This window comes from Protopterus annectens, chromosome 2.part0 (genome assembly GCF_019279795.1).
Source record: "Protopterus annectens isolate FY-2018-M chromosome 2.part0, PAN1.0, whole genome shotgun sequence".
Taxonomy (NCBI): domain Eukaryota; kingdom Metazoa; phylum Chordata; order Ceratodontiformes; family Protopteridae; genus Protopterus; species Protopterus annectens.
Window position 1 is genome coordinate 1960100584 of NC_056728.1, and position 17758 is coordinate 1960118341.

Here is a 17758-nt window from a genome sequence, read left to right on the forward strand (position 1 = left end):
ACACGTTTATTAGCCTTTAACATCAGCCTCTGGGCTTTTTTGATGGCAACAAAAATAGACTAGAAGTGATACCAGTTAAACAGTTGCCTTGTAGCTTGAAATGGTATGATTTCTGAGATGATGTGTTATATGTCATTGTGTTTATGTAGCTTAAAATTCTTTATAACGGAACACAAACCAAACACAGTGGAGAAAACTCAAATAGCATTTTAGTCTCCCAATATACCAAGAAACATTGATTTAATAAAAAACACACTGACCTGCTCCAAAAAACAAGGGAAAATGAAAAATATAGTCTCAAACAGATTACCCTAAATTTTAAAACTTTCATTGAATTGTATTTCAATGGACTGCTGTGAATTGTTGCAGACTGCACATAAAAAGTCTGCTTTTCAAAGACAGGTTGATATTCCTCCAGTATACCATTATTTAAAAAAATGCTATTTCAGATGCCTAGTGCATTCCCCTAAAGAGCATGCTTTCCAGCTTAAAAACTTCAGTAACTGCTCTGCTACCCACCCCGATGTCACCTGACTTACATATACAATAGTTAGAAACAGCGCTGGCAATGACTTCCTGTGGGGAAACAGAGTTCAGACTAATGCAATTCATCTTTCTTCTTTGTGCCACTGATGCTTGATGAAGTTCAGTTCAAACATATGTAGAGGGACTTAACCAAAACAAATCCAAAATGCTTTATCCATAAGCTGACAAATGTGAGCATGCTATACCGAGAAAATTGTTAGTGGTATTTTGTTGAGACATTTGATATGAAATAAAACTGACTAGTAGGTATATGCATAATGTGAGCAAATGGAAACAGAAGCTAAAGTATATTGCACAATGGTACAATGGAATAAAATATTAATGAGTTTTGTACTGATACTGCTTTAGGCCTTGTCTTATTTTCTTTCAGAAAGTGATGTTGATGAGTGACTATAACATATAGTATGTCAGTTTTCTAGATGATATGCAGCTTTAGAATACAAGAGGTTAAAACAGCTACATGGTTCATGTTTTTTGCTCATATTCCTGTCCAGTGAAAATGCTGCAGAAACTCTCAGATTTCTGCAAACAAGCAGGCAAGCTTACTGTGCAGGAAGATAATAGCATTTATATTTACTACCATTTTGTTGGCAAAGAGAACAAATAAAATTAAAGTGGTCTGGGGTCTTTGGGGCTTCAAGAATGCAGCCATTATTCATACAGTTCACTAAAGTGAGAAGAAAATACCTCAGGCAATCTACAGACGCTTGGATGAGTATGTAGGGATTTGAATATATTGCATATAGTAGTTTAAACCATTGTGATGTCTCACCTCTCCTCAGCTAGCATTGCATGCAAACATATTTTTCTATGTACTTCATTCTTTGTAGTCTCTGTCGGTTTTGTTCTTACTTTCAGAAATGCTTAACAAGTACAGGATCTGTAATTGTTTTGCCAGCACTGAGCTTAGTCACGTAAATATTGCAGGTTACCTGCAGAAAAGAGCCAGGTTAGCCTTGCTTTCTGCTGTCAGCCATGACCTGTACAATGAACCATGAATATCATTTGAGAGACATTCTTTGACTATTCCCTACAAATCAGCTACATAATTTCCCTTTCTTAAACAGACGTTAGTATATTCATGCATTATTGTCTCTGTCTTACAAATGATTTGTCTGATCCCTGTGCGTCTGGTTTTGTCACTGTACAAATCCTCCCCAAATACTGAATTGTTGATTTGTTTAATAACAAGCAAATCCATTATAAATTATTAAATTGCATTTTTTACAGGAAATAGGAAATATACAGGCTAAATTAATTTATTCCTGCAACAGACACAATCTCAGTAATTAATAGGCTAGTTGCCCCTGAGGTCCATTTTAAGCCAAGCTAAATTGTCTTCCATTTCAAATATTATACTTTATTTATAAGTTTAGCAACCAAAGTAACTCATCTAGAAATGATTACAATCAGATTGAGAATGAACAGAATTATCTCTTGCTTCAATGTATGGACAAAATTTTAAGAACTGCTTGGCAAGCAAAAAAAAAACATTCTGGAAATGAACACACATACAACAACAAGAATGACTAGAAAGCTGATGGACACGCCTGTAAATAGTTATTTTTCTTTGTTTCTGTATTTATAAGATTTAAGTTGTTTTTTTTCCTTACTTTTAAATACGTACAGTATGTACATTTCTGATTACAAATTTTGTAGTGATTATGTTTTATGAAAATTTAATAAAAACATTTTCAAAAAAACGTATGCCTTATGTCTGCAAGGTAAACACTTTAACCATTATATCAACCTCAATCCCAATTGTCAAAGAGTAGAAGAGGCAATCAGATGACAAGGAAAAGCTTGTTTACATAAATGCTTCAAGGCCCATTTTACACAAGGACAACACATTCATTGTTTTTTCTTTAACTCTGTGGTATCACCCAGGTATTTATGTGCAACATTGCCAATGTGGTTTAATTGTATGACTGACAATTTTTATGTACTTAAAGTTTTATTTCTCATAAGTCGCACAGATATTATACACTCTGCATACAAGGAATTGCATAAAGACAAGCCTCTCTTATTGCTTGGCTCTTTGCCATGCCACATGATGTGCTGTCTTAAATTTTGTCCCAGTCACAACTAAGCTTTCATTTTAAAATTAACCTACACTCATCCTACAATCAAACTACCTCCCATTTCTTTGTCCCCAGATAATTTGTTGGCATTTTAGACTGCATTATTGTTTTACCTCTGCTTAGGAGGCAGAGCATGTATCAGCTGTAGTACAGTGACAACAGTAGAACAGTCTGCACACACACTGCCCTTCATCACGTTATAGTTGTGATGCTCTAATCCAGGTTAGTAGCTATTATTTGTACTCTGCAAAAGAGGATGAATCAAATTATCTTTAAAAACATTATAACTGACGGCATTTACATCCTGTGTAGGGAGCCGGCTGTTTGTTGCAATGAATGTCTGTCCTAGCTCTGTAGTATTTGTCCATCACTGAAGAAAGAAACATTAAACAAGGCTTCAGAAAAATGCATGCATGGGAGCACATGCAAATATGTACATGCATGCATATGAACAAATGCATACACATACCTACACAAGCAAGCAAAGTACCATAAATTCAGATTTTCACATAAATACATACACACACACACACACACACACACTCACACACACACACACACACACACACACACACACACACACACACACACACACACACACACACAAAACATAGCATCAGTTTTTTTGAGGTAAGAATACCAATTGATTGTTCACCCTAAATGCACAATTAAGTAACTAAAAGTTATGAAGATTATAGAAAAGCCAAAACATGTACTTGTTCATTGATTTATTGTAAGCTGTAAAACATATCCTTCAGTTAAGATGCCTATAATCATATGACAAGATACCGTCAATGGAGAATTTGCATGTATGCACTTTTTAACATACTCAACAATGAGAAGGACTTTCAACCATTTATTTAAAAAAAGCAATGCATCTAAAAATAGAGATACAAGAACCTCTTTGTTTGTTTTGGACTACATTTTTTATGTGGATCCATTTTATGGCACTAAAGTTGTGGCATGTTATTTAGATTAATCATTTTACATGTATATGTTTGTTTAATATTATTGCAAACTGCAGGGAGCTCACCACTAAATCACTAACGGTAACCTTCTTCTGCACAGGGAGCATTCCGTTCCGTGATGCCATTGGCCAAGGTTCAAATAGCAAAACTGGAGACAGAGGGCTGGCTGAGATGATGTAGGACCAAATGACGTTTCCCCGTGCTTTTTTGTGCTTGGGGGGGTACTGAAGTTAATGGTATGATATGTGATAGAAATCCTGGAAGAAATGCAAGGAGACTTTGTTTACTGAAGTGTGTTAACAAGGTTGGACATTTGAAATGTGTGTGTGTGTGTGTGTGTGTGTGTGTGTGTGTGTGTGTGTGTGTGTGTGTGCACGCGTGTGTGAGCACACTTGTGCATGCATATATTTATTAATGTCACCTCATGCAAAATATTAAAGTATGTGGGGCAGGGGCGGCTCATGCTACTGGACTGCTGGGCTGCTGCCCCCCAACTTTCTCATAAAAAAAGTAAAAGAGAGATTAATTACTATTTTTTTATATACCAGTAGCAGTTTGAACTTTAAACTGTTGTGTAAAGGTGAAGATGTGATGTGACACAGAACTCAGAGCATTGCACATGCATGCTAGAGTTCAGATTAAAAAAAAACTATATTTCTGTTGCTGGAGTGTTTTTTGAACCAGCCGAGATTAGAAAGACTACAGGCATCAATGAAGATGCCCAGAAGTCATTAGCTGCCTGTCACGTAATATGAGTACATGATGCATTTACTGATTAGTCCTTTTTCTTTCACATTCTCTTACTGTGCTTTAACTGGATATAGTTAAGTTGTGAGGTAGAGAGCAAGAGATGGTGGACTCTTGAAAATAAAAAGTGAAATTTTTTAATTGTTGATCTGAGACTCAGAATCAATATGGTGAGAGAAGCCAAAAAGAAAGATGAATTAAGTTTTTAGTTTTTTTTTTTTTTCCTGGCAGTGCCAACCAGATACTTTCTGTATTTTTTTCTCCAGGCTCAACCATATACTAGTGATCTGTGTGTTTTGGGAGCTGTTGATGACTATTTTTAATGTAATATCCTGGCAGGGTTAACCAGATACCAGGGAGGCATGTGTTTTGGGGACTTGGGGACTGTTGATGATTTCATTTTTCTAATATAATACACTGTCAGGGTTAACCAGATACTAGTGGTCTGTGTGTTTTGAAGTCTGTTAATGATTGTATTTCTTTTTTAATATAATACACTAGCAGGGTTAACCAGATACTAGTGGTCTGTGTGTTTTGGAGTCTGTTGATGATTGTATTTCTTTTTTAATATAATACACTAGCAGGGTTAACCAGATACTAGTGGTCTGTGTGTTTTGGAGTCTGTTGATGATTGTATTTCTTTTTTAATATAATACACTGTCAGGGTTAACCAGATACTAGTGGTCTGTGTGTTTTGGAATCTGTTGATGATTGTATTTCTTTTTTAATATAATACACTAGCAGGGTTAACCAGATACTAGTGGTCTGTGTGTTTTGGAGTCTGTTGATGATTGTATTTCTTTTTTAATATAATACACTAGCAAGGTTAACCAGATACTAGTGGCCTGTGTGTTTTGAAGTCTGTTAATGATTGTATTTCTTTTCTAATATAATACACTAGCAAGGTTAACCAGATACTAGTGGTCTGTGTGTTTTGGAGTCTGTCGATGATTGTATTTCTTTTTTAATATAATACACTAGCAGGGTTAACCAGATACTAGTGGTCTGTGTGTTTTGGAATCTGTTGATGATTGTATTTCTTTTTTAATATAATACACTAGCAGGGTTAACCAGATACTAGTGGTCTGTGTGTTTTGGAGTCTGTTGATGATTGTATTTCTTTTTTAATAGAGTATCCTGGCAGGGTTAACCAGATACTAGTGGTCTGTGTGTTTTGGAGTCTGTTGATGATTGCATTTCTTTTTTAACAGAGTATCCTGGCAGGGTTAACCAGGTACTAAGGAGGCGGTATGCTTTTTATGTTGCTTGACTGTGGATGTCTTTTTTCTAATAAAATATATTGGCTGGGGCAAACAGATATGAGGTACACAATGTGTTTTGAGGGCTGCTTGTGGATGATTGTTTTTAAAATAATACCTTATTTCAGGGTCAGCCAAGGCATATTAGGATGGTCTGTGGATGTTTTATTGTTGAAACTTTAGCCTTTCATGACTAAAGTGTATACGAGTGAACTGAAGTAAGATCACCTGCAAGCTCTTGACTATGTGATGCTAAAGAAATACAGTAATGTAACCATTGTCTTCTCTCTTCATTATTTTAAACCTTGTAGGCTCAAAGCAGATATTGTGGGTAGGCAGTCGGGCTGGTGGCTGTGCCTGGTATGTGTGAATGAAATGAGTGGTCTTACTGTTGTACTTCCGACTTGCTTTGCACGAGTAACATGAACTTGAGTGAAGTAAGATCAGACACAAGCTCTGGACTCTGGCTACTGTTCATGGGGAAAAAAAAAATACATATATTAATAACAGTGTTGTCTTTTATCCTTTTTTGTCTTTTAACCTCACAAGATCAAATCAGATACTGTGGGAAGGGTGGGCAATAGGGATTGTGGCTATGTGTGAATGAAGCAACTGGCCTTGCTGTTTACTGTTGTTGTAATTCTGGCTTTGCAAGGCTGTAATAGTTGTACTTTCAGATGAATGTAATCTAATTATCAAATGCATGAGTCATTCTTAAAGTATCTTATTTCATATCTGTTTATGTGTACACTTAATGACTGCTTAAAAATGGTTATAATATGTTATAGCTTTTCTTCCTGGACATATGCTGAACATTTTTTTTTTGGCTAAAGACAGTTGGACAAACCTGGGTAAACAAAACCAAAATAAATAAAATGAAATGTGTATTTGTGTAAGGCAAGCTGGTGCACACAAATTGTGAATAATGTTTCTATCAACTAAAGGAAATCAATGCAAGTATGTTAATTTAATCTTGGCAGAGTCAAATAAGATACTTTTGTTTGCTAATGGGGGGGTGGGGTATTAGTAAATTAAATGAGGGGACTGGCCCTGCTTCTTGCTGTTGTAGTTCTGGCTTTACAAGATAAGTGTGTATTTTGGTATAGTCAACTGTCATACAAGGCTGTGTCAGTGTCTCTGAGAATAACTGGCAGAATAGGCACTGGAGTAACCTTGACTTGTTAATACTAAACTAAAATAGTATGGTGGGATGTCCAAATCTCCTTACTATTCACTTGGCATTGTACAAACGCAGATTACCTGATACAGTACAATGTGTGTTTAGTACATCATGAGTACTCATTATAGTTTCATACAGTCAAGACCAACCACTTTTTTACTGTTTAGAGATGTTTAGATTTTGTGCTGTTAAAGCATAACCTAAACACCTCATTAGCTCTGAAATGCAATTTAGTTTAGTATTTGGTAGACTATTCAGCATTTGTAATAGCGATTAAGCAAGTTATTTTATTGTAACATGGTAAGCATGCTTAGTGTTGATCCCATTGTATCATAGCTCCACCCTATGAAATAAACCCCACCCCATTCTAGTTGGCCTCACCCATTCAGGTGTCTCCTGCAGTCGCCCTTTGATTTGAAGTTACCAGCCACCACTGATGTGGGGAATTACAAGGAAGGTCTTTTAAGCCACAATACCTTTTCTGTCAGTGTGTGTAATGGTTGTAGGTCTTCATATACTATGTGTTGGCAGGTGAAAATTATTTTAAAAAGCTCTATGAAGCTCTACATATCTCATACAACTATAGAATTTTACAAACTTACTTTCTAATTATCAGGTTAAAATATGGTAAGGTTAACTGCTGCCTGACTGACTAGGTCATTACTATTCAAACCGGTGTAACGTTCCTAGGAAGGGATGGCAAGTATATTCAGTGGTCATGTTCCACCCTACATTTTTAGGAAACTATGTGATGGTAGCTGCTTATGATGACCACCTCTACCTGGGAATTTTATCTCTGCACTTCAGTTATTGCTGCTCTTTTCACCAACTTTTGCATGTATTTGATAAGTACACTAGTCAAGCTCTAAACCTCTAAGGATCAAAGGCAGGCACAAATAGGGGACATGAAATCAAAACTGTTCATGGAGAAATAATGCGTGCATTCATTGCAAGTTATGAGGCCTACTTTAGACTTTTTATGTCCAGCTAATCCTACTTGAGGATTTTACTACCTCAATGAAATGCTGCTTGTTAATAGGAGAACAGGTCTATGTATTTCAGCGAAACATCGCAAGTGAATCCTTGCAATAACATTCTAAAGATATCCTTCAGTTTATTAAGTTCTGTCCTTTCTTCACAAACTATTCATCGGTTGACATAATATGCTCAAGCAATGCTCCCTTATCTTCTTGGCTGTGATGATCTTCGGACTCATGTGCCGGATAGTCCACCAGAACATATGTACTACTACATTCAGAGCATCTTGAAATGTACTGCATGTTTTTTATTTCATTTTTTTCTCATTTCTGCCTTATTTTCTTAGTCTGTGTGCTTGTTTATGTTTGCATATGAAATAGACTAAAGACTAAATTAATCTCTTATAAACTATATATGTTTGATCTTCAAAAATGACAGAAATATTCCTTAAAATGAGAACTGGATTCAGTGGGATTTAGTCAGTCAACAAAACAATGGCAGATGAACAAGCTTTCAAAAGTACTGCATACAATCTTTTATTGATCTGAACTGATAATTGAGTTTACATAATGTTGACACAGTTTTTGTAGCACTTCAAAGCACTTCTGTGTGATCTGCAATGCTAATGATATAATCCTAATCTTTGTAATATTATTTTTCTTTTGTGTGATCTACAATGCTCGTGATGCAATCCTTATCATCATAATATTCCACTTCTGTGTGATCTATATTGCTCCTGATGTAATCCTAATCTTCATAATATTCCACTTCTGTGTGATCTACAATGCTTGTGATGTAATCTTAATCTTCATAATATTCCACAATGCTCGTGATGCAATCCTAATCTTCATAATATTCCACAATGCTCGTGATGCAATCCTAATCTTCATAATATTCCACTTCTGTGTGATCTACAATGCTTGTGATGTAATCCTAATCTTCATAATATTCCACTTCTGTGTGATCTACATTGCTCATGATGTAATCCTAATCTTTATAATATTCCACTTCTGTGTGATCTGCCATGCTTGTGATGTAATCCTAATCTTCATAATCTTCATAAAAAGAAGTCAGATGGCGTGAGAGTATCAGCTGCTACCCAGAAGGTGACACTTTATACCACAGATCCTGAGATGCAGACATAATATGGTAATTTTAAAATGAAGAACAAAAAAAGGCAAGAAACGCAGATGCACAGTAAAAAACACTGAAAATTTAATTCTTAGCGAATTAAAATGTCAGTGTGTTTTGTTGTGCATCTGTGTTTCTTGCCATTTTTTTTGTTTTTTAAGTAGTTTTGTGTTTCCATTCTTTCTTTCAAATTTGAAAATGAAGGCCAAAACACTGAAGATGCATTTTTGATTTTATTTAATGAACTCATAGTTTTTAACTTGTACAGATTTTTTGTATTGAAATGAAGCTTAAATATACTGTTTTTTTTATTATTTATATTACTCAGTAGTAACTCTCATGCTGTTCTGTTTACTCAATTTCAATATGTGTTTATGCATTAGTTTTTATATTATATTTTTTTCACTTTAATGATTTTCATGAGCTGTTGTTCTAAAACTAGCACCCTAATATAAACCAGCTAATGCCATTTTGATGTATGTAGTTGACAACTCATCTACCTTTCAATCAGAAGGCTTTAAGTTCTAATCCTTGAATGGGACTGAACCACACATATAAGATTTGCATCCTTATTCAACATGAGTACAGCTTCTGCATTGTTTTATTGCAGAGCATCTTGTAATGAGACATTAAGCCAAAGTCTGTTTTACTCATTGTCCTATCATCCTGTTGTGAATCCAAGTCTAAGTAAAGGGAAACCCATTATTTAAAAAGAAAAGCTGAATTTATCCATTTATTGGTGACATCCCTCTTCATATAACAGTGTTATATGCAATTTAATGCTACATAGGTTCATAGGTTGGTACTGGGCTATCTGCCCGAAGGCATATATTAGCCCAGCCATGTTGTGTGGTATTCACCGCCCCTTTAGTAGTTCCCTAGACCCTTGTACTAGCAGCTAGTACCCTTGACCCATATCTAGTAGTGCTGTTGGTGTGATCCCCAGTGTGAACTTTCTGTTACCCATCCACTCATCAAGGTTCCTCTTGAAGAGTGATAATGAGGGGCTCTGTCTTATGTAGATCATGACCCTGTTCCATAGTAAGGGAAGTCTCTGCGAAGGGAATCTATCCCTCCAGCATGTTCTATTCATTGTTGTGTTGAGGTTTATATCCCTAGAGCATGTAGCAAGAGTAGATTTGGTTTTGCTAAGATGGAGCATGTTCAACAATTCTGGGTTGGACATGGCTCTGTACGTTAGACAGAGATCGCCTCTGAGAAAGTGGTATGCAACAGAGAACAGTCTTAGCTTTTTCAATCGTGCTGCATAGGGCAACTGTTTGAGGCCAATAATCCTCTTGGTTAGGTACCTCTGTGGTCTCTCCAGTTGCTGGAGATGCCTAGCCAGGTACTTTCCAATTGGTGCATTGTACTCAATAATGGGTCTGATGAGGGAAGAGTAGAGGGGCACCATTACATCCTTAGATCTTGATGCGAACCCTTTCGTGATCAGATGGGTCACATAGAAGGATTTTCTAACCACTTTGGCAACATGGTTATCAAAGGAAAGCTGACTATCTACTTGGGTCCCTAGATCCCTTATTTCTTCTTCAGATTTCATGGTATTACCTCCTATGTTGTAGTTTGCGGGTACTCTGTTTTTTCCAAAGGGGATTACTATGCATTTTTTTGCATTTAGCTTGAGACCATGGCTTTGACATCATGCATCAGTCTCATTTAGGCCCTTCTGGAGGATCTCCATGTCGGCCAGAGACTCTATTATAGCACCCAGTTTGCAGTCGTCCACAAACTTAGTCAGCCACAGCCCTTCCGTGCTTGTCTCTACTTCTGAGAAGTATATGCCAAACATGTGCATGAAGGTATGGATTATTTCCCTGGTATATATTCACTCACATTTTGTATCCACCATTTGCATTATATGAGTATAAAATATGTATGGAAAATGACTATATAATGTATAATCTTCTTCTCTTTAACATTTATCTATTTTTATTTTCTTTCTTATGGATGTTAGTCTACATGTCCAAACTGTTTTTTTCCCCCACCCATAACAAAGAAGTCATATACAAAGTAATCTTCTTAACAGAACGGGAATATTTTAAGTGTTCTAATTAGCCAACCAAAAGGTATCATTCTAAAAAGTGTACCCTTGGAGTTATGTCATTCCATGGGATCTGCAGTGCCCAGGTGCCCTAACAAGCCTTACATCACAGCTCACAGTATACTGAGCTATAATATAAAAGCTCAGTCATTGTAAGTCAGCTATAGTCAGACCATTTAGACTTTGTCTTATTTTACATTTAAGGAAGCGGTAATTTCCCTCATGCTGTCACCTCCCAGCTCTACAAGAGCTGAACACATAAGAAAACTTAAAATTAAAGATATTAGGTATGTCCAGTCCCCTGTGTCAACTCTCCCAATTTAGGATACTGGCCAAAGTTGAAACCACTTGTGCCCTTGAATAAAAGGCACAAAAGAAAAGAAAAAATGAAAATATCAATTTGATTTTTGAAATTTTCTGTTATCCCTTCCCATCTTTAGATTTAAGGCACAAATCTCTGAAGAGTAAAAACACACTGAGAAATAACATTGGAGATACTCAATTCCTCTGTTTCAGAAGTTGTGGTTATTGATAGTGGCGAGGTTCCAATTTGTCAGCGCTATTTTCTCTTTATGTTAAATCATCTGTTGTCATCTCTGCCTCCTCTAGCGAAGACACGAAAGGTGTTTGCCCCATTACCATGTTAACTGTTGTCATGAACTCGGGTTCTGGCAACAGAGGTATCACCCTGAATGCTACTGCCATCAAGCTGGATGACCAGCCCCCTGCATGCACAGACTAAAGAGGAGACAATAGATATACATTCACTACTGCCACCTCTGGGTATGACACTGCACATCAAATACATTACTATGGCTCTTGGCCTGGGTTGCTCTTCCACTCACATCAGAATGCTTGACATTCTACTTTGCTCTGCAGCATCAAGAAAGACTGGCTCTGCAGAAATCAGTTAGAGGCTACCCATGTACTGCACCACCTACCCCAACCACTTACCTCAATCATCTGCACCACTAATCAATCATGTACACCATCTGCACTTAATCATATAAAGTCATCCTGTGAGAGAAACAGCTGCTCAGGCACTTATTTTCCTACACAGTTAAGATGACTCATCTGACACCTCATCACTCAGCATTATTAGGCTTCTTGGGTAAAACACGGTCACCACCCTGGTATAAGCTTCCATTGTGAAAGGAATGGGGATGTTAACTCATCATGAGGTGAGAAATTAGGAGAAATAAAGACGAATGAACCCTTGCAACAACAGCAGGAATCAGCTTGCCTGAAACAACAGCCAGTAGAATTCAATCCATTTATTTTAACAAAGGAATACTTCATTTAGTTACTCCCGAAAGTACAATGAATGTCTGTTTGATTTGTTTGTTTGTCTGTTTGGTGGTTAGCTTACTGCAGTAGTGGACTGATGAAGTAACAGGCAAGGTTCAATAGATTTTGGAACCTGTAAATGTTTTTACTATAGAAGTTGGGCAAAATTTTATTTTCACTTTATTTGAATTTGCTAAACTGGAATAGAATACTAATTAGAAATTAACAAATTCAGTTTTGGTCAGGTAAAGGAATGTAATGAAGAATAAAACAGTTTTACAAAGATAAACACTGCTCTTTTTCAATCACCAAACAGTGGAATACCTTCCCATTTCCAAAAAGGAAGACCAGGAATATTTCTTCCATCAAAATGTCCCTACGGCAACACCTCTCCACTCTGTGGCACTGCACATGCAAATTCCGCACCTTACAAAACCCAGTTCTCCAGTTTACCTCTGCTATCACCTATATCTACTCTCTGTCAAGTCAAACTCTTCTATCTGCTAGTATGACTACTTATAAAAATATGAAAATATCATCTAGGCCTACTATGTTGTAATACCTACTGGATAACTATATTGATTTCATATAATCAACATGCACTCCTATGTTGTATTTCTGATTTGATATGATTTACATGCACTCCTATGCTGTATTTTGAGACAGATGCCTTCTGATGTTCTTGCAAAATGTTTTCTCACATGTTGTTACTATGCTTACTACGATCCTGAAATTAAGTTATTGACATATTTACCTTAGTATATTCAACTGTGACTTCTGACCTGTATATTCAACTGCATCTCTTATATTTTACCTTAATGAATGCAGTTGTCTAATTTCAACCCTTTTCATTATGTATACAATTGTTACTCTCAACCATGTGTTCAGCTGTGACTCTTCTATTGTATGTGCTTGTCAACATGGAGCTTTTCTCCCCGACTCTCCACTGATAATGGGCTCACTTCAGTCCAGTGGACCATCCCAGTAAACAAACACAAACAAACAAACAAACAAACAAACAAACAAATAAATAAATAAATAATCAGAGTGTGACAAGTATAAAGACAAAGTTTCATATATTGCACCACTGTATATGCAATTATATACGATAATTGTTCTAGTTTTATAAATTTTCTAGTCTAGCCGTGGTTGAAAAACCCACTCCTTAATGGTAAAGTGACCCTCATGGACAAGGTTGTATGAGTTCTATATGTGAAAGGAGCTTAGCTGATTTTAATAATATTACCACATAAAGTCATGGACAGGGCTGGATCTAGATGAAGTCTTAAATCTCTGAAGGTAGGAACAAGCTGCACTGGTGAGAGTTTGGTAGGTGAGGAAGTCTTTTCAATGAGGGATTGATGTAAGTCTGGCAGAAGTTCTATAAACAAAACTTTGGCTTATTCCATATCAGGATGAGATGTTTGTCTTCCAGCAAGGACATCATAATGGACTTTAGATTTAATGAAATCAATTGAGGATGCCATGTGAGTAAGGATAAAGCCTGACAGTAAGGGACTAAACAAAAGGAAAACAAGAAGAGGAACATGGACAGGAAAAGTTCAACTTCCTGTTTATTCCAGTGCTTATTTCACAAGTACTTTTAACAAAACTTTGAACACATATAGAAAAAAATGTATGAAAGAAATGTAAACACTTAAAATGAGATATTGTTTAGGTCATTCGGTTCTCTAAGTGTAACTGAGATCTCTCATAATAAACATTATAAAACTTACAATTAATAGGTAACAGTTCCATACAACACAATAGCCAAATTTGCTGGTAACAAAAGGAATTAATACAAATTTGTTATATTGAAGTGTGCTTTTTAGTACCAATCCAGAAAATCATGAACATGTATACAAATTCTGGCATGAAATATACAGTGCAGAGTCTGATTCTAAAGATAAACATGCTGAAGCTATACATTACAAGTGTTTTTTTAAAAGACTCTAAGCTAACAACGAATCTATTGAAATACCACAGCATCAACAAGTAGTCAAACATATAAGCTAAACTAAAATCTCCCAAGCAGTTCCTTACTCAAATTCCAACTTCACAGAAAAAAAACAAAGGCAAATGATAGGTCCTTCAAAAACTTCTTCATCGGTTGCACAGTATAGTAGGAAAATAATAACTGAAAGTCTCACAGAAAAATGTTTCAGAGTACCAGATATGACATCCTGGCTCACTTAGTAGCCTTACAATCCCAATAAAACTAATTCACTCCAGTCATGGTGACAGCTCATACAGTGTAGTTCCAAGGTTCCAAATACAAAAAGCAGAAAAACAAATACTCAAATCCATAATGCACTGATGCAATTCCTTAAGATGAAGCAGCACAAATAAAAGTCCTGGGACAAATTAGGAATGCCAGATTCAACAACTGAGAAACAAGGTAGCAAATGTGAAAATGTCCCACATGAATAACTCTGAAATAAATTAACTCCTCAGACACTGAACAATGACCAGTTAGACAGCAGCAAATGGACTAATTTAAACCAGCCATGGTTATGTATGCCAAACTTGGAGAACTAATGGTAATCAGATAGAATGTTGAGTCTTTCGGCTTTTCCCGGTTAGGGGTCGCCACAGCAGAACTCCAGTCCACTAATGATTGGCAGAAGATTTTTACATGCCGAGTTGCCAGCCCTGACGCACAACCTTCAATGGGGTTTCAGAGAAAGTGAGGAGTATGGGAGTTGAGGGGAGAAAGAATAAGTTGTTTTGAAATTGTCTGAGTTGAAGGGGCTGAGTGATTGTTTTGTTTTATATTGCCTAAAATGGACTTAACGTCATACCAGAAATGTGTTTATGGTTGTGCAGGAGATTGTATTGCTTAGTTCGTAATATAAGACTTTTTACCTGTGGACTTCCTTTCCCAAAGTATTATAAAGTGAGACAAACTATCATTTAATCAGACAGTGATTCTGAAATGATTCTGAAAAAGAAATATATTTATTAGTGCTCTACCCGGAGTAAACAAGCAGATAACAGGATATTAGATAGATACCTCTCAAATGTCCAGATTCTGGAGAATGTCCAGATTTTTGCCTCTTATTTTTGGTCCATTTTTCATAAAATTGTGGTTTTCTGGAAATTAGTGGCAAATGAGAAAGACTGACGTTAGAAAATAGTGACAGACATCTGAGTTTCAGACTTCATATCCTTCAGAAAAATTCATGTTAATGAAAAGGCTGTTATTCTATCAATGTTCTAAGTTTATAAGAGCAATATTTAAAAAAATGTCCCTATTTATGAGCCTTTGTCCCACTTTTATCTAGGGCTTTGTCTGGATTTCTTGCTCTAAGAGGTTGATAGGTATAGGTAGACAGATACAGAGGTCACAAAGCACAATAAATCATTACTCGTGAAAAACGATTGCTTTACTCCACAAAAAAGTTGAAGTAAGAGGTGAGGCAGTCTGTGGGTACATTTTGTGAGAAGTATCTCTGATCACACAAAGGATCAGAATGAAACGTTACTTGTTAGTATAACTTAATGTGAACATCAGTGACAAACTGCAAGCTGTAACTATTAAGATATACCAGATAAGGTACAATCATTATAGAATGCACGTCTTCTCTCGTCCAGTTTAATTACGTGTTTATATTATTTTCTTGCTTTGTTTAAAGAAACAATATATAAACACACTGAGTTAGACTTGGATATTTTATGACTGCATCTTTAAGTCACAAAATCAAAATGTAGACCTAATTTAGCAGTACAGACCAATTCCCCTGTTTAAAATCTTGTTCAACCACGCTCAGATATTTTGTTTAGCCTCCCTGTCTAATTTTGTTATTCGCCACTCATACATTTTTTTCTACGAGCTAAGGAATTTAGTTCCAAGAATCAGCAGAGTCTGAGAAACAATTTGTTGTTTACCTGGCTTTAGCTTAAAGGAAATTCAGGAAGCATTAACCAAAGTAAATGGCAACAAAAATACCTCACAATGATGCCATAATAAGAGTGGACTTGGATAACAATGGCAGAGCTCCTCTTGCTGATACACCAAAGACAGCAAAAGAAATGACTGTTTATGCATATAAATGATGTTGGAAGCTCTCCCTCTTGGATGCAATCCCTTTACAGGGAGTCCTTTAAAACATTTAAAGAAAGCTAATAATTTTAATAACAAGGTTAGACGGATGAGCATCTCTTTTAAGTTACAGCATGTTTATTTGTAGGAAACTATTTTCCCCAAACCAAGCTTTTTTTTTTTTTGAAGAAGGCAAATGCCATCTAAGGATACTTGGTCATAGCTTCCTAGTATTGGGATTACTTAGCTAGTAAAACACTGTTTTATAAATAACTATGGAAAATATTATAAGCACAAAAGTACCTTGAAAGGTGTTGCAGTTCTATCAGTAAATGTTAGAAATTTATCAAGGAAGGTAATTGAACATCGTTGTGCAGCATTTTCAGAAAAGTTTAACATAATAATCGTTAGATGCTATGGAGCAGACTGGATTGCATGGTTTTAATAGGTAGGAAGTCTCAAATCAAGGGGAATATCTAGTTATGTCACTGATAAGTTATACTTGATATTATTGTTTGATTTTTTGCATTTATTTTACATTTACGAAATGACAAAGACTGAGTGAGCCAAAGCCCATTTTTAATAGTGGCCAAGGGAAAAAGCTCCATGATTAGATTAAAATATAAATTGCAGAGAAATATCAATAGTTTGGTATATAATAATACAATTTAAAAAAATAACTTAAAAAAATTGACAAAATACAGGTAGGTATATTGCACAATAGAGTTGAAATAAAGTGGGAGTAGGAAGAATGCTAGACAAAAGCTTTAAAGAGACATGCAGATAATAATAAGATGTTAGAACATCAGATATAAGAAAAAGACTAAACTTATTAAGATACATTTTGAGTTTATCTAAGAATATGAGTTGGTTTGTCTATCTATTTTACCAAGTTGGTGAGTCTTTAAAGTTGCAGGGCTCTGATAAAGCCCTGGTCTTAGATTGGACAGATCACCTGAGTTTATTAATGCCCTTATGGAAGTTATGCATAGGAATATTTCCATTATTTCAGGAGGCTTAAACTCACCACAGATAGACTGGGTAATTTTTCTTTTGAATATGTCTAATGATGCCTAATTCTTGAACACACTCATTAACCTGACTGACAACCAAAACTTTACCCTTGTCATGACAAGGCAAAACTTACCTGATGTATTTATAACCAATTCTAATATGTAAGTAACAAGCTATCAAGCCATTCCATTTGTTTATAACTCTGAGCATTTATGCATTCAAAGTATCAGAACTGTTAACAAATGGCATTTTATTTAGATAAAAAATACAGAAAAAAATTCAAGGTTGCCTATAATGAATTTCTACAGCTATGCATGATTTCTCATGTTCATTATGGGTGGTCTTGTGATAAGAGGTGGTTTACCATAGCATTCAAAGAGTTATAAATGATAATATTCCTAAACTTAACAATTGAAATTCTTTAAGGAATAAACCTTAGTGGTAGAATTTCACAAGAGAAAAA